General features: G+C 49.4%; 1 protein-coding gene across 3 annotated transcripts in view; it reads right to left on the minus strand.

Moving 5' to 3' along the window:
- ITPKB (inositol-trisphosphate 3-kinase B) overlaps window positions 1-17075 on the minus strand; it is a 97180-nt gene that overhangs the window by 37445 nt on the left and 42660 nt on the right. The window lies entirely within an intron of this gene.

The raw sequence follows: 17075 nt of genomic DNA on the forward strand, positions 1-17075 counted from the left end.
CGATCACTTCCCTTACCTCTAAGCAGAGGGATGGCCAGGACCCCCTGGGCAGCTGAGGGGAGGAGAAGGGGAAGAAGCCTGGAAAGCGGATTGGAAAGAACTCTCAAGTAAGCAAGGGTCGGAAGACCCGGGTTTAGTCCCAGCTCTGCCATTTACTAGCTGTGGAACCTTCGGCAAGTTACTCAACCTCCCTGCTTCTCGGTTTCTACTTCCTCTATAAAACGGGGATATTATTAACTGCTCTGCTCACATCCTTGGCTGTTGTGAGATGGATATGGAATAAGGCATAAAGGTGAAGGCATAAAGGACGCTCCAACGTGCTATGCCCATGCAGGCTGTTACCATCAACAAGATTCAAGCCTTTACAAAGCTTTCCTGAGTGCTGAGCTCCAGCTCCTCCAGTCCATCCCCTCAGCTACATTTCCACTTGAGTACCTGCCCAACTCATCCTTTTGAGCCTTGTTTAATATTCTGCCCACAGTTCTTTACAGTTTTGGTAGAATACCCTATAGAGTCTCGTCAGGGGATCTAAGCAAGACCAAACAGAAAAAGTGGGGAGAAAGAAACAAAACTACCTAACTCTGGGCCCCTGCTCCCACATCTTCTACAATCAATCCAAAGACAAAGACTTCATCCTCAATGGCTAATTTGCCTGCTTGGTGGGTCAGGGTGGCCCCAGTTCAGAGTCATATTTTCCATTTATTAAAATGAACATCTGGCTGCTGCCTGATGCCTTTGTGTATGGCCTTTTAACTCACGATTACCTGCAGAGCAATTCTGATGTGTAAAGCAATGCAGAGGAAAGAATCATGGACACCCCCATGCTAATCCACGCCACTGTGCATGGTGCGAAAGCAGGCTGGGTCTGGCACAGAAGTCAGCCATCTTTGTTTACGTGCAAATTCTAATGAAGAAAAGCCACAACCAGCAGGTCCACACACTCATAAAGAACTGTGGGGACTTCTCTGGTGGCGCAGTGGTTAAGAATCCGTCTGCCAATACAGGGGACAAGGGTTCAAGCCCTGGTATGGGAAGATCCCGCATGCGGCGGAGCAACTAAGCCCGTGCACCACAACTACTGAGCCTGCGCTCTAGAGCCCGCGAGCCACAACTACTGAAGCCCGTGCGCCTAGAGCCCGTGCTCCGCAACAAGAGAAGCCACCGCAGTGAGAAGCCTGCGCACCACAACGAAGAGTAGCCCCCGCTCGCGGCAACCAAAGAAAGCCCGCGCACATTAACAAAGACCCAATGCAGCCAAAAATAAATTTATTTTTGAAAGAACTGTGAATTAATTTAATCCAAGAACACCCCCACCCCACCCCCAGATCTTGGGTCCCAGGAACCATCCTGCTGTTTCATCTCAGTGGGAGGCAGGCCAGTTAAGGAAAGCCTGAGCTCCAGGGCCCTCTCCGCTCCCCGTGTGACCTTGAGCAGGCCACTGAACCCTCCAAAACCTTGGCTTCCTTATCTGTGAAACAGGGATAATAACAAGACATGCCCTGCCTGGCTCCCAAGGTTATTGTGACAACTAAGTGAGAAAACAGATGTGAAAGTGCTTTGCAAACCACAAAACATCATCCAAGTGCGAGGTATTACCTAGCAGAAGTGCCTGGAGAATAACCCCCAAATCTGGAAGTGTTTTATTGAATCCATTAATGGACATATATCCTGCATTCATTTAACAAGAATTTAAGGTAGTTGCCCGGAGGGATGCTTAAACAATTTCTAAAGGAGTTCATACAAGCAAGTTACAAAAACCACCACATGAACTGGACAGTAGGCTTCGGGGATTTTTTTTAATAGGAAAACTGGAAATCTTTTACTTTTCTTCTTTCACTCTGATTTCTGCTTTAGAGCCTTGAAAAGGACTACCATAAGCATATTGTGTTGCCTTTTAGGTAGAACTATGCAGCGTAGCCTCCTCACATTTACACACACACACACACACACACACACGCGCGCACACACACACACACACACACACACACACACCGCCTTCCCACTTCTTCCCCCAGCACCTGGGGCAGCAATTTGGCCAAACCTGCAAGCCCTCCCTTCCCAGACCCCAGCTGGGTTGGAAGTCTAGGGCTATTTGAAACTAGGTTTCCCTAAGATCTCCAGGCCAAAGGCATCCCCATCACACTTCCAGGAGGGTGTTGCCCTCAGGGAGGGACTGCACAAGTTTCCAGGACGCACAAAGGCTTATTCTGCTCACAAAGGCTATTTACCAAGTCAGCCCAGCAAGTTTGCCAGAGCAGAGCTGGGACAGCCTCCTGAATACACTGCCTGGCAAGATACCCCTCTCTATTATTAGCACCAGGCAAGATGCCACCGGGCTGGGGAGAGACCTGTGTGTCAAGGTGGAGAAGGCAGGAAGAGGTGTGTGTGCAGGGGAGTAGCATGAAGAGCTGCTTGAGGTTTGAGGGGGAGGGAGGGGGCATTAAGGCTGTCTCTCCTTCCTCCTCAGTTCTCTAACCTCATCTGAACCTCAGACAAGCCCAGGCCCAGGATCAGAAGGCCTGGAACTCAGACCCAGACCCAGACCCACTCTGGCTGGAGTGGAGAGGTGAGCTCCCACCCGCCTTCTGGGCCTCGCTGGGAGTCACCAGCCGCCGCTGCCCACTCCCCCCGAGCTCCGGGCTGTGCCAGAGGCTGCGAGACGGAGGAGCCTGGAAAAACAGAGCGAGTGGGAAAGCTAGCGAGCCCCTCTTTCCACGGCAAAAACGCAACTTACTGCAGCCCTAACGGACATATGTTCCCACTGCGTAACAACTACCATTTTATTTATTTATTTTTATTGAAGTATAGTTGCTTACAATGTTTCAGGTGTATAGAAAAGTGATTCAGTTATACATATATATATCTATTCTTTTTCAGACTCTTTTCCATTATAGGTTATTACAAGATAGTGAATATAGTTCCCTGTGCTCTACAGTAGGCCCTTGTTGTTTACCTATTTTATATACAGTAGTGTCTATCTGTTAATCCCAAACTCCTAATTTATCCCCCTTCCCACCCCCGCTTTCCCCTGTGGTAACCATAAGTTTGTTTTCTGTGCCTGTGAATCTGTTTCTGTTTTGTAAATAAATTCCTTCATATCTTTTTTTTGGGGGTTCCACAAACAACTACCATTTGAAGAGAACCTTCTAGGGACTTCCCTGGCAGTCCAGCGGTTAAGACTTCACCTTCCAATGCAGGGGTGTGGGTTCGATCCCTGGTCGGGGAGCTAAGATCCCACACGCCTCACAGCCAAAAAATCAAAACATAAAACAGAAGCAATATCATAACAAATTCAATACAGACTTGAAAAATGGTCCACATCAAAAAAATCTTAAATAAATAAAGAGGACCTTCTACATAAATCACGCTCAGTCCTTTGCAAAGTGGGGCATCATGCTCACATTATAGACAAGAAAACAAGCTTGGAGAGGCTAAGTAAATTGCTCAAGAGAAGAAAGTGTCTAACACTGATGAAGACGGACAGCGTTGAAGGGGGAGATGACTAACTTCACTTCTATACATCTTGTAATGTATTATCCCGCCTGTACGGGTATTTCACTTATATTATTTCACTTGCTGTATCAAGCTTGTATAGGCATTACTTGAACATCAAATGAAGGATTTTTTTTAAAAGATATGTTGCCAGTCAGTGGTGATCTATATTTAAACAGATTTGTCCAATTCCAGAATATGATCTCTGGTCACACATCTACACTTGTCCAAACCCAAACCAGGACATGGAAGCTGACCAAGATTATTTTTCTAACATTATTGCTATGAAAAATTTTACAAAAGAACCAGTTACTAAATGACAATTTGTTATTAAACATGACAAAAATGGCCTGGTGGAAAGAAAAGAAAATGACACAAAATGAAAACTGGTTGCCATGCAAACTTAGGACAGAGCATAGGAACCAAGGCTTCTACCTAGTGTTCAAGACCTCAGACTCTGGCTCAGGAGAGAAGAAAATAAAATCCCTGCGTAGCTGGCTGCAGACCTCTTATAGTATGCTGTCACACAGGCAAAGGGCTGAGCCCCTGTAGGAAACCAATTAGTCTAGTCTAGTGGTTAGAAACATGATCTCTGGAGCCAGGCCAAGTGTGAATTCTGGCTCTGCCATCTACTAGCCCTATGACTCCCGGTAAGCTTGTCTGTGCCCCATCCGTTTCCTCATCTGTGAAATGAGCATGGGACACAGTGAGATAGCATTAAATGCTCTCTAGGTGTTGTAGGAAAAAATGGGGTGCGAGAGGATGGTCATGTCCCAGGTATCGCCTGAGTCCCTGGGATGGGCCGCCAAGTGAGGGTCCTTGGCTTCGTGCAGGAAAGAATTCAAGAGCAAGCCATAGTTAAGTGAAAACAGGTTTATTTAGAGAGATACCTACTCCACAGACAGAGTGCAGGCCGTCCCAGGGCATGGGGTTGGAAAGGGCACTGGGAGAAACACATTCCACAGACAGAATGCATTCTGGCCTATCTCAAAAGGCCCCGAGGTGTGGGGTGGTTAGTTTTCACGGGTGGGGTAATTTCATAGGCTAATGAGGGGGAGGAATATTCTAACTATACTGGAGAAGGGGTGGGAATTTCTAGGAATTGGGCACCACCCACTTTTTGGCCTTTTATGGTCGGCCTTGGAACTGTCAAGGCACCTGTGGGTGTGTCATTTAGCATATGCTGATGTATTACAATGAGTGTATAATGAGGCTCAAGGTCTACTGGAAGTCAAGTCTTCTGCCATTTTGGGCCTAGTAGGTTCTAACCAGTTTTTGTGGTATCCTGTTCTTTTTAATGGTTGTGTCATTCTTTTAATGATTGTGCCCTGCCCCCTTCCTTCCTGTCTCATAGGTGTCCATTTTTATTATCATTACCGTCCCAGTCAGAGAGAAAAAGAGTGAATTATCTATTCCAAAAAGAGCCAAGCTGCGCTAAGGCTTTGGTTGGGATTTTACATGGTCTTGACAACCCTGTTCACAAGAGGCTTACTCTAGGCTGCTCTCAGGAAAGAGGTTTCCTGTGTGAAGAGAGAGGCCTCCCAGGAAGTGACAAGGAGTGTCAATGAATTCTCCCAGGAAGAGAAACAGGGCAGGCACAGAGCGGATGCCAGGAAGTGGAGCATCCCCAAGGGGCAGGTCCCAGAGAAGGTGCTAGTAATGGGCGAATGGAGAATGGTGGCAGCCCAGAGGACAGACCAGCAGGAGAAAGCACACAGCCTCCAGGATTTTGGCTAGAGGATTTGGGGGCTGACTTCTTCATAGATACGGCCATGTATCCCAAAGAAATGGGTGCCTCTCTAAGACAGAGACCTCTGCCTCTCTATGTATCCATCTCCTTGCTGGTGTTTTCTTCCAATGGGGACAGCATCTATTTAGAATTTTAGAAAACGTCATTTTATTTCCATTTGTGAAAAGAAATTAGAATGTATCAAAATTCCAAAGAAAATTGTCTCTCTCTAACTTGACTGCCTACTTCCCCTGTACCCTTCTCTGCCGTTCTTAGTTTAGATTTCCAACCTGAAAATGAGTTGCCATATTCCGTGTTCTTGGAGTTTGGGGAGATCTGCAGCTAAATCGGCAACCCCAAGCTTGTCATGTCACTTCTGAGTCTCAGTCCACAAAACGGAAGGGTTAACCACATAAACTGAAAAACAATAGCTGGCTCTGAAATTCCGTGGTCTTGGGATAATCTCAAAAAAGGCCAAATTGTGGTTACTGACCTGCATTAATATTCTGCTTCCCTTTTGAAGTGATTTTTAAGAGAGAAAGCAGGTAAGAGAATGGAAAATTTGTACTTTATCAGAGTAACCCAAAAGAGTATACTTAAAATTGCATTTTGACAGTATGAAAGCAATTTTTTAAAAAAATGCTTAGAAATGTCTAACACGATAAATATAGGTGATTTTCATTTCTTTATAGTTTTCTGGATTTATCCAATTGTCTACAACGGACGTATAACGTTTTCAAGAAACTTAAACGTTCCTGTTCCATATTATATTTCCTGAGACAGGGTTAAGAAAGAATCTGACTTCAGAAATATCCCTCTTCACCACTGTGAACTGCCCTCGCTCCCAACCAGGCAGAAACCTGACAAGAGTTAACGCGATGCCAGGCGTGGGAGAAAGTGAAATGCGAAAAACCCCTGACAACCTGTTGTTTTCCTACTGATGTGGGCACCTTGGCCCCGCGTCTACGCCTCTAACCTGCTTACGGAGACCACCTCCAAGCCTAAGACACATCTCTGGGCGGGTAGTGAATTTCCCGGGATGCCCCGGCCCCAGCAGGGGGTTGAAACTTAACCCAAAAGTCAGAAGGCCGAGCCTCCCAGCCTCACGCCGACCACGTGACCGCGGCCCCGCCCCTGCCTTGAAGAGTCGCGGCGCTGGAGGGCGGGGCCGGAGCGCAGGGACCGGCGCACTGGGCTCACGAGCCGCCCAAATCAGCGCGACCCGGAAAGAGCGCCACGCTTTTGGAAATTTAATTCGCATTCCTTTGAGATTTGAGGTTCTAAATCCCTTTTGGCTGCGAGGTGGAAGGCAGGAAAGCCCGAGGGCAGCTGAGTACCGACCGGAGGAACAGAAACTCTTCCCCTAAAGAGATAAGACTGAACGTTTCAGGGTCCTTGTCTAAGAACAGCGGGTGGACGAGTTACTGGACAGTTGACTTTACCGTGATTAATTGTATTAAGTTAGCCACGATTTGTATTAAAAAGGAAAGCAAAGTCTCACAATCTGGGGAGGAAGCAAGGGGACCCTGGCTTTTCAGCTTAGCTGGGATGCAACTCAAGCCAAAGAAAAGTCAGATCAAGGGAACTTAAGCCAAGAACTGTTGTCCAGGAGACATTTTAAATTCCTTCTGTCATCACAGGGATTTATGCTACCCTCTTGCCTTGAAGCCCACTGGACATAAGAGCGCTAGCCTGTCACACACACACACACACACACACACACACACACACACACACACACACACACACACACACACACACACACACACACGACTTGTGATGGCTAGGTGGGTGTGTTTCTTCATATGCTGAGAAAATGTCCCCAAACGGGAAATGGTCAGCCTGTGAGGTGAAGTCCTTGTGCCTGACAGTGCCTTTGAGAGGTACTGTCCTCTGAAACCAAAATTCACCAGGGATGGCAGAATCATTAGTGCCACCTCCGGTGGCCTTTCAGCTGAGCACCTTGGTCAGAAAGTTAACCATCCGCTTTCTTCTACCATGTCAGACCGGGTGGTCTTGAGAGAAGATCTAACACTGTGTGGTGGGCTGTTGCCAGTTCCCACGGAGAAGCCAAATAGCTCCTTTCTTCCCAGCCTGTGGATCCTGCCTAGACCAGGCCTTCGGCTCTTGAGGGGTTTTACTTCACTTAACATTGGGTTGACCGGCAGGTTCACTACTGCAGAGCAGCAGACATCCCCGTCTTTAAAATGGGGCAGAGAAGGAAGGGGAAAGGATTCATATGCATCGGGTGTGCGTTCCATGCCTGGCACTGTGTGAGAGAGACTGTGTCCGTTCTCTCAGGCTTATCCGCCACCCTGGCAAGGGCACAGAGTGGGTAAGTGTAGAAATTTTGATAAATCCAGAGCCCAGCTCTAACCCAGGTCTGCTAGATGTCAGGCTGCCTTCCTGCAATTGCCTGGGGCATCTACATCAAGGTAGAAGATTTGATTTAAAAATTAAATATAGTATTTTATTTTAAAACCCAATTTGCATATTTTTGCATTGTACAGATTTGGATCTGTGCTTAGCGTTTCCCACCTGCAACATTTACATGCCTCAACCCGAGTGCTGAAAAAGGGAGTGAATGCAGGTCTACTAGCTGGCCATCTTTTTGGCATCCCTGCAGGACACAGTTCTCCTGACAATACCTCACCTTCCTCTTCAAAACAAATACCTTCATTCCCACATCTGTCTTGAGAAACCCAGACTGGGAGTTTTCATGCTGCTTATAAAGCTTATAGGCTGGGACTTCCCTGGCAGCTCAGTGGTTAAGAATCAGCCTGCCAGTGCAGGGTACACAGGTTTGAGCCCTGGTCCGGGAAGATCCCACATGCCGCGGAGCAACTAAGCCTGTGCACCACAACTACTGAGCCTGCGCTCTAGAGCCCGCGAGCCACAACTACTGAAGCCCGCATGCCACAACCACTGAAGCCTGTGCACCTAGAGCCTGTGGTCCGCAACAAGAGAAGCCACCGCAATGAGACGTCCGCGTGCAGCGCAACGAAGACCCAACGCAGCCAAAAATAAATAAATTAAAAAAAAAAAAGCTTATAGGCTGTCTGACACCATTAAATGAAAAGTCAGTGGCAGAGCTATCTGGAAAGAGTGTAGCAGCCGTGGAGGTGGGCCACCTAAAGGGCGGGCTGAAGAACTTCTTGGCCTCCTGAAGGATCCCAGGCAGCTGCCACCACCTAACTTCCGTTACTCAGAGGAGCACCGCCGGCTAGAGGCCTGGTGGGCGAGTGCAGTGGTCCTTACTCCTGGCTGCACAGCACCACCTGGGAGCATTACAGCCATTGTTGCCTGGGTCCCACTCCCAGAGAGTCTGACTTATTTGGTTTGGACTGCAGTCTGGCATCGGGATTGCTTAACGCTCCCACGTTTCCAGTGTGCAGCCTAGGGAAGAACCATTGGGCTAGTGTTTGGTCATAGTGGCCCCAAAGAGCTGGGAAAACAGAAGTAACATTCAGCAAGCCATTCGGGGTTCCTGAGGACTTCTGTTGACCAGCAGTGAAGGTGAGTTGGCAAGGTAGAGCATAGGTTTCAGAGCCAAGCAAGCCGAAATCAGAACCCTAGCTCCAGCATGTTGCCCACTGTGTGACCCAGGCCAAGCCACTGAATGGTTCTGAGCCTTAGTTTCCTGGTCTGTAAAGTGGAGGTGTTAATAATAATACTTCCCTCACGGGGCTGTTTTAAGGACTAGCTGTACTAGGACATTGCCCGGCACGTATTAGGTCCTCGGTGGGTGATGCCCTGTTAACAAACCACCTAGGATTAACTCGCACTTGGTATGAAGAGAAGGGATGCTGTGGGCTGACGGCAGTCTTCAGCGGGGCCCCCTTGAGTGAGTGAGATTCATACCTCTTTGGGGAGGAGATCCATGAAGCTCTGAAGTGGCATGGGAGACAGGCAGGGCAGCCCTCCAAGCCTCCAGGACACCTCCCACTTTGGTTCCCCACCTCCAGTCCCCTTTTCACTTCCAAATTCAGCCTCAGGAGGAGGTGTGTACTCAGGGGAGAATCCAAATGCATCTGGCTACAGCTCTACCTCCCAAAGTGCGTGGCCATCAGACTGGATTGTGTCACCCTGGGTTATGTCACCCGAGGCAGCTCTGCCCAGGACAAGTCTGTCCGCCCAGGGACCCACGCCTGCTCCCTCCCTCCTACTTGATGCCATGACGTCATGACGCTCCGAGGGGAGCCAGGCCCCAGGGGGGCGGCCACACCACAGCAAACTGTCACCTGTCCTGTACAGACGTGTGCAGACCTGGGTGGAAGAGACAGAGCTTGGGAATCTGTGACAGGTGTCCGAAGGCAGAGAGGAAGGGGGGAATCCCACTTCGGAACAACAGTTCCCCATTCATGCTCTGAGCAGCCCAGCATAAAAGACCCTGCTGCCAACATGGTGATGTCTCCTTTTCCTCTCCTCTCCTTCCTCCACATCCGCAGAGTTGATGGAGCTCTTCTGCATATACTATGTCACTTGATGCTCAAAACAGACCTGTGAGGCAGGCAACGCAGGGACTAAATTACCCTTGTTCATCAATAAGAAAACAGAAGCTCAGCAGATCCCATGATTTGCTCAAGGTCACAGAACTCATCAAGGGGCATAACCAGGACTTGAGTCTATGTCTGTGTACTGAGAACCCATTTCTCTCCACCACGCTATGTCCCCTTGCCCCTACCCATTTCAAAATCCCTCCCGCTAGCTGTGTAGTGTAAGTCAATTGTGAAATATGGGGGGCAGGGGATAAGGAGAGGTGGCAGGCTTGATTTTCAATTCCAAAACTGTAAATGTGGGCAACACATCATTCCTTGTTTTCTATGCCTGTCTCCTATCTTCAACTGACAAATGGCCAAGCCACCTACCCAAGGCCAGGTTATAGGAGGACTAAAAAACCAGTCACCAAGCCCCTTACAAGATCTATGCCCCAGAGCAGAGCTTTAATCTTACCAAACTTCATTTTAAAAAATTAAGGAAATAAGGATAGTGCAAGGTATTTTGCAAAGAGAGTTTATTAGTTGCTGATCCCAAGTGGGAAATGTTAAGTTCCAGCCAGAGAAGGCACAGATATCCTGCTAATTCCCCAAGGCGTGCTCCATACTGACAAACCATCTGGCTTGATGGGTCTCAGGGAAATGTCCAATACAAACAGTAAATGAACTTGAAACAGTAGAAAAATAGCCCCTGTACAGCACCCAATTCTCACCAACAGAATTCTCTCCTGCCCTTAGCGTGAAGTAGTGATGTGGCGCTATTAGGAACAAAACCGAGGGGAATGAGATGGAACCCGCACGAGCGTTACCAGAAGGGAATGTGGGAGAAGTACAGACTTATCCCCAAAGGACTCAGGGCAGGAGAAACTCCTGCTCATCTGTTACCAGGCCCTCTCCAACCGGCCCGCCTGGCACAAGGCTTCCAGTAGGAAATGAGCACCACCCAGGCAGCAGAGCAGCCAGTCCTTAGACCCCACCAACCTCCTTCAAAAGCCTGTGCAGAATGCCTACACTTGGATTCACGGAGCAGCCCTTTTGTCGGTGAGCGGGGAGGGGTGGACGAAAGGTAGCTCTTTTTTTTTTTTAAAACCAAAAAGGGACATGCACAGGTACAGTCCCTACAAACCCGAAATCACACATGACCCAGAACTGGGGTCTCTAAGAGCCCTTCTCCTCAGGCAGAAAGTCGTTTCCACAATGGAGGAAGCCAGTGAAAGCCCTTGCGGGGGCCAGGTACAGGACCACAAATGCACGCATGCAGGGTTATCGTCTGCCATTCAGGGAGAATCCAGAAAGTGTGCAGTCATTCACATCTACAGATAAGAAAACCCAGGCACAGGGGCCTAAATGACTCGCCCAGAGGGACACAGGGGGGTTCAGAGGCCACTGTGCTGGCCTCTCCATCCTGGCACCCTGCCTCCTGCCCTCCGCCACTCATGCCCAGGGGTCAGCATTCCCGGGGCAGCAGAATATAGAACTCAGGATCAGACTGATCGACCGGTCCATCGAAAGAAAGCAAGGTGGGGAATGAAGGAGGTAGCCTTCCATGCACCAGGAGGGAAACGGTCCATCAACGGGAACAACATGGTCAGAGAGTCATCCCAAAGTCCCTGTGGTCGGAGTTGCCTCTCCACACCTAGATGTGTTGTTGCCATTTTCAAACCTCGACATGTCCTCTTGTCACTCACAGGATATCTGAATCTGCTGAGAGTGATGCCCATCAAAATTCAGCCTCCGTTGAGCTCAATGTTCAGTACCCTCGGTACAGACACTCCAGCACTTCCCCACCCCCTGCCCCTCAGTCCTGGGACGCCGCTCACTCACCATTTCCCGGTCCCACCACACTCTCTCAAGTCTCTTGGTTGCTGGCTCTTTTGATATGGACTCTTCCCTCCCTGTCCAGCCAGCGATGTCCAGCTCACCAGTGAAGACGTGGCTCCACTGACCCCGCGTCCGGGAAGCCTTCACGGATGGCTCTGGGCTGGAGGCTTCCCAGTGTGCCCCACGGCCCTGCCCTGCCCCTCCCAGGCTCTGGATCTGATTGCACCCCTGTGACCAGCTACACCTCCAGCTCCTCCAGGGCAGGCACTGGGTCTCGCTCAGCTGGAATGCTTAGCATGTAACAAGTGTTTAGTTCAGTGTTTATAAAATGAACTAATGAAAAGTCCAAACACACTGCAGAAGGAAAAAGAAAAATCCCCTTTCTTGATTACAAAGCTCTTGATCTGGGGAAGTGAAGTGGCTTCTGAGTGCCAGGAGGGCAGGGGACTGACTGATGGGCAGTCTTTGGGAAGAGGCCTTCCCTGAGCAGATAAACGTGGAGCAACACAGGAGCTGCTGATGGGTGTAAGCAGCTGAGTGAAGAGTCGGGGGAGGATGACGATACCCACCCCCGATTAACGGGACAAGTTGCCACAGGAAAGTGAATAGCTCGTCCAGCATGGTAGATAAGGTCCATGCCCACAGGACTCCCAGGGAACTTCAGGAGAACCCAGTGGAAAGCCATGTGGGCTAGCAGGCTTCCCAACTGGTTTTGTCTGCTGCAAGGAAGCAGTGGAGGTGAGTAAGCTGGGGGCAGGTCACAGAAACATTTGCCCTTAGATCAGCAGCGAGGCTCTGGTTGGCTGGAGAACGTCTCCAATCCCTTAGCCGCCCAGTGAGCCTAATGCCACTTCTGGGCATGCCTGGTATTGACTGAAAAGGAGGGCATGGTTAGTTACCAAAGGACATGGAAAAATTCCCTCGGGTTCACACAGATACCATTACTGGACTCGGGTCCCCTCCAGCATTTTGCAGTCCAGAGCTGGGGATCCACCTTGGGCTTTGGGCAAAAGGGATAAATTCAGAAGGATCGGACCATTCAGGCAAGGCTCCTTGGGAAAACACGCCCAGTGGGAAAACACGAAGCTCCTGCACCGCCCCTCCCCAGCCTCTGAGAGGCCCCGCCTCCTCCAGCCTGAGCTGTGAGCGCCCTCCACCCAGCAAAGACCATCCCAGCGCTAAAAGTGCCTCCTGCCCACCTAGGATTCCCTTCTGTAGCATTAGCTACGCACAGTGTTGGAAAAGGGCACCCAAAGGGTTTGGGTGTATGTGCCTGGGGGCTACTTGGGGCTGGTTTATGGCGATGGACGGGGCTGGAGCAGAACATGAGGTGCAGGAGGACGCGTGGGGAGAGGAAAGGTGCCACTGGGGAGGATCTGACTGTGACAACAAAAGCCCCCAGAGGGCTTGCCTGGCTGGGTGCACGGCCCGAACCTCCAGGGAGTGCTGCGGCCCTGGACCAACGCCTGCCTCACTGATGTGGTACAAGTCATCTGCTGCCTTGAGTTTCGAGTTCTGTAGTTGGTGAGCAAAAAGGAATACCTAAAAAAGGAATCTTTCTATAGCGTCATTTACACGTGGGCTGAAGTTAAGTTCAGGGTGGAGCAAAGTAAACTCCGGTTAAGAGGAGAAAGCAGAAACAGAGCATAGGGATAGGAAATAGGAATGCTGCCGAATATCTAGCCCATGAGGGACGGAACCATAAATTATTCGTGAAGAGAGCTCTTTCAGGGTCATGGGTCCACGGCTCTCATCCTTGGATGGAAACAAAAACCTCACCCACTGCCCACACAGAGCCGCCAAAAGTGGGCCTTTTTAGGGGCCACCGGAGGGTTTCAGCTGCCGTCTGCTGCGTTCCATGTCCCCCAAAGCTCCCTGGTTTCTGTTCTCCAGCCCAGGGGTCAGCCTGGAAAAGAGCCTCTGCCTTTTGTCCCTGTAAACTGCTTCCTCCAGCATAAAGGAACGTGAGCGAGCTCTGACACAAAGTCTGCTTCTGAGCCTGCAGACTTGAAGCCAGTGAAACCGAGGAGTTCCCTGAAATCCTGGTCCTAGCAGCTCCACTCCCCTGGAGGCGCAGTGCCTCCTGCCCTCCTTCGGCCCTGCATGGAGCAGAGACAGCCAAGCAGATGCCGCTGAGGGCCAGGGCAGCTCCGTGATCGATCCGCACCTTCAAGGGCCCCTTACACGTGGCCCTCTGCGAGGCAACAGAGGCTGAGGTCAAAAGACAGCATCCCACACCTCCTCAGGGAGCTCACCAGCTCCTGCAGGCATCTGGGGAGAGGGTAGAGCTGCCCCTGGGAACCAGGACCAGCCAAGGGTGTCTGCAACAACCTTTTCCCCCTGTTTTTTTTTTTTTTTTAAACAAGAAACAGGAGAAAGCACCCAGTCTTCCTAAATTTTCCTTAGGATAAGGAAAAGTGGAAGCTTATATACCAAGTCTGGCCCAAATCCAAGGCAAGGGAAAAAAACCCTGGGCCTAACCCGTCTTATAGAGCTAAGCACCGATCGCAAGTCCCTCTGAAATGACAAACTAGACTAGTGATATTACTGTAAAGAAGATCCCTGCAGCCCTGAAGGGCTCAGAAGAGAAGAGTGCTCCCTTGATCACCGCAGCCCTCTATGTGACAGCTGCCATGTTGGGCAGAGCTGTTCCTGGAGACCCAGAATGTAAACCCCCGGCTCTGCCAGGACGGCCCCATCTGTTTAGCGTCTCCTGTAAGACAAAGAGAAGAGCCACCCCCATCCCGCTATATTTGGCATTAGGTAATCATGAAGGTCACGAGGAGAAAGGAGGAAGGGAGGCCTCGTCACCAAAGCAACCCTGACGGCAGACACACTGCTGGGCCCATGGCCCGATGCTAACGAGGCCCATGGCAATTAGGGGGAGGCTCAGAGCCACGGGATCTCAGAGCCAGTGCAACATTCCCATGTGTGGGAGGAGCCCATCCAGCCCAGGACAGAGCTTTTATGCCAGAACTTTCTCCTCTGCCTTCCACCTGGCGTCTGGAACACCACCAACAATCCCTGCATCCTCCTCTCTGCCCAAGTCGCCAACTACCCACGGAGGCTGGTATGATTCACTGGTCAAACCAAAGACACACACCCTTGGTGGGGGGGGAGGGGAGGGTGGGGGTCGGATTTGGACCCTTTATCCTCCAGTCACCCATCCTTCGGCCCCCAACGGCAATACACAAGCCCTCCCCACTTTACTGATATCCAGATTCCACGCCACTAGCTTGGGACAGACGGAGTTTGTTCTCCGACTTCCTCAGGGTATTCAGTGACCCTTCATCCAACGAGCTCTCTCCAAGGAGAGATGTTTAGCTTTACGAAAATACCTAAAGCTACTGGGGTATGTTTTCTTGCCAAGGTATCTGACAACTGGCCTATTTTTAAAGTCCCAACCAATAATCTTTGAGAGGCACCCTACACACAGACAAGGAGGCGATGAGCAAAAAAGTCATGAGACCAGTATTAGGTTTTTGTTTTTCAATCAGGCCAGAATCTGCCCAACCAAATAAACAATATTTTCTTCAAAGGGGTCTCCTTAGGGGGCCCTGCCCTCACTGCACTGGTGCTTTGTTTGTTCAGAACACTTTTGGGAAGTCCTGTTGTAGCAGAGCCTCTGTTTTGCATATAGTCCAGCATAATGTTACAAGCACTGAACTAGCCGCTGCTACTGTGAGCCAGGCACTGTTTAGGCCCCGAGGCCATCCAGGTAAATAAAACAAGGCCCGTCCCAGCAAGGTGCTCACTACCTGGTGGAGAAGGGAGGAGAAAGGGAACAAAGATTTTGGGGGGAATGCACGCCATAAGCCAGGTACTGGGCTAACAGCTTTTGCTACATTGCCTTTAATACACGCACACCAAAAAAAAGGTCCTCTTAAATGCAAAGACTGAAACTGAGTGAGGTTCAGTGACTTAGCCAAAGTCACACAACCCGGGAATTACAGGACCGGTGCTGGCCCCAGGCTGCCAGGCTCCCAGCTGGATCTCCCACCACTGCAGCACCCGGCAGTAAACAGGCCATCCTAGTACAGGAGGTGAGGTAGGGCTGGTCAGAAGAGGTTGCTCAGAGCAGGGAAACTCCACCTGGGCCCAGGGGAGGAGCTTGCCACGCGTGTCTCCTCTCGTGTCGAGAGCTTGCCTTGCACGCGCCTACTGTTTATCCTTTCGTCAGGACTCTGTGACAAGCCAGGTGGGCAGGGAGAGTTTCTCCAGATAGTAAACAGGACTCTTATACCCTAACAATGTATGTACACGTAGACAGACAGACGGACACTCAGACACATCCAGATGTGCCTCACTCACTCACACAGAGTACCATCCACGCAACTTGTCAACCTCACAAGGAGGCAGGGAAAGCAGGCCTTCGTTCCAACATGTCAAAACTAGTTTCTCACAATAGCCAAGAGGTGGAAACCACCCAAGTATCCATCAATGGATGAATGCATGGACGAAATGTGCGCTACACTTACAATGGAATGTTATTCAGCCCTGAACTGGAAGGAAATTCTGACTCGTGGATGAACCTTGAAGATATTAAGCTAAGTGAAATAAGTCAGTCACAGAAAGACAAATACTATGTCTCCACTGATATGAGGGACCTAGAGTGGTCCAATTCCTAGAGACAGAAAGTGGGATGGTGGCTGCCGGGGGCTGGGAGGGAGGGATGGGGAGTTAGTGTTTAATGGGTATGGAGTTTCAGTTCGGGAAGGTGAAAAGGTTCTGGAGATGGATGGCTCTGGTGTTGGTTACACAACAATGTGAATGTACTTAGTGCCACAGAAATGCACACTTAAAAACGGTTAAAATGGTAAATTTTATGCTGGAGAGGATGTGGAGAAAAGGGAACCCTCCTACACTGTTGGTGGTAATGTAAACTGATGCAGTCACTATGGAAAACAGTATGGAAGTTCCTCAAAAAACTAAAAATAGAGTTACCATATGATCCAGCAATCCCACTCCTGGGCATATATCCAGAGACAACTCTAATTCGAAAAGATACATGCACCCCAACGTTCATAGCAGCACTATTTACAATAGCCAAGACATGGAAGCAACCTAAATGTCCACCAATGTATGAATGGATACAGAAGATGTGGTGTGTATATATAATGGCATACTACTCAGCCATAAAAAAGAATGAAACAATGCCATTTGCAGCAACATGGATGGACCTAGAGATTATCACACTAAGTGAGGTAAGTCAGACAGAAAGACAAATATATCACTTATATATGGAATCTAAAATATGACACAAATGGACTTATTTACAAAACAGACTCACAAACATAGAAAACAAACTTATGGTTACCAAAGGGGAAAGGGGGTGGTGGAGGGATAAATTAGGATTTGGGATTAGCAGGTACAAACTACTCTATATCAAATAGATAAACAACAAGGTCCTACGGTATAGCACAGGAAACTATATTCAATATCTTGTAATAACCTATAATGAAAAAGGATATATATATATCGGAATCGCTGTGCTGTATACCAGAATCTAACACAACATTGTAAATCAGCTATACTTC

The sequence above is a fragment of the Aethalodelphis obliquidens genome, unplaced genomic scaffold (genome assembly GCF_003676395.1).
Source record: "Aethalodelphis obliquidens isolate GAN/ISIS:26980383/991018 unplaced genomic scaffold, ASM367639v1 scaffold24, whole genome shotgun sequence".
NCBI classification, from domain to species: domain Eukaryota; kingdom Metazoa; phylum Chordata; class Mammalia; order Artiodactyla; family Delphinidae; genus Aethalodelphis; species Aethalodelphis obliquidens.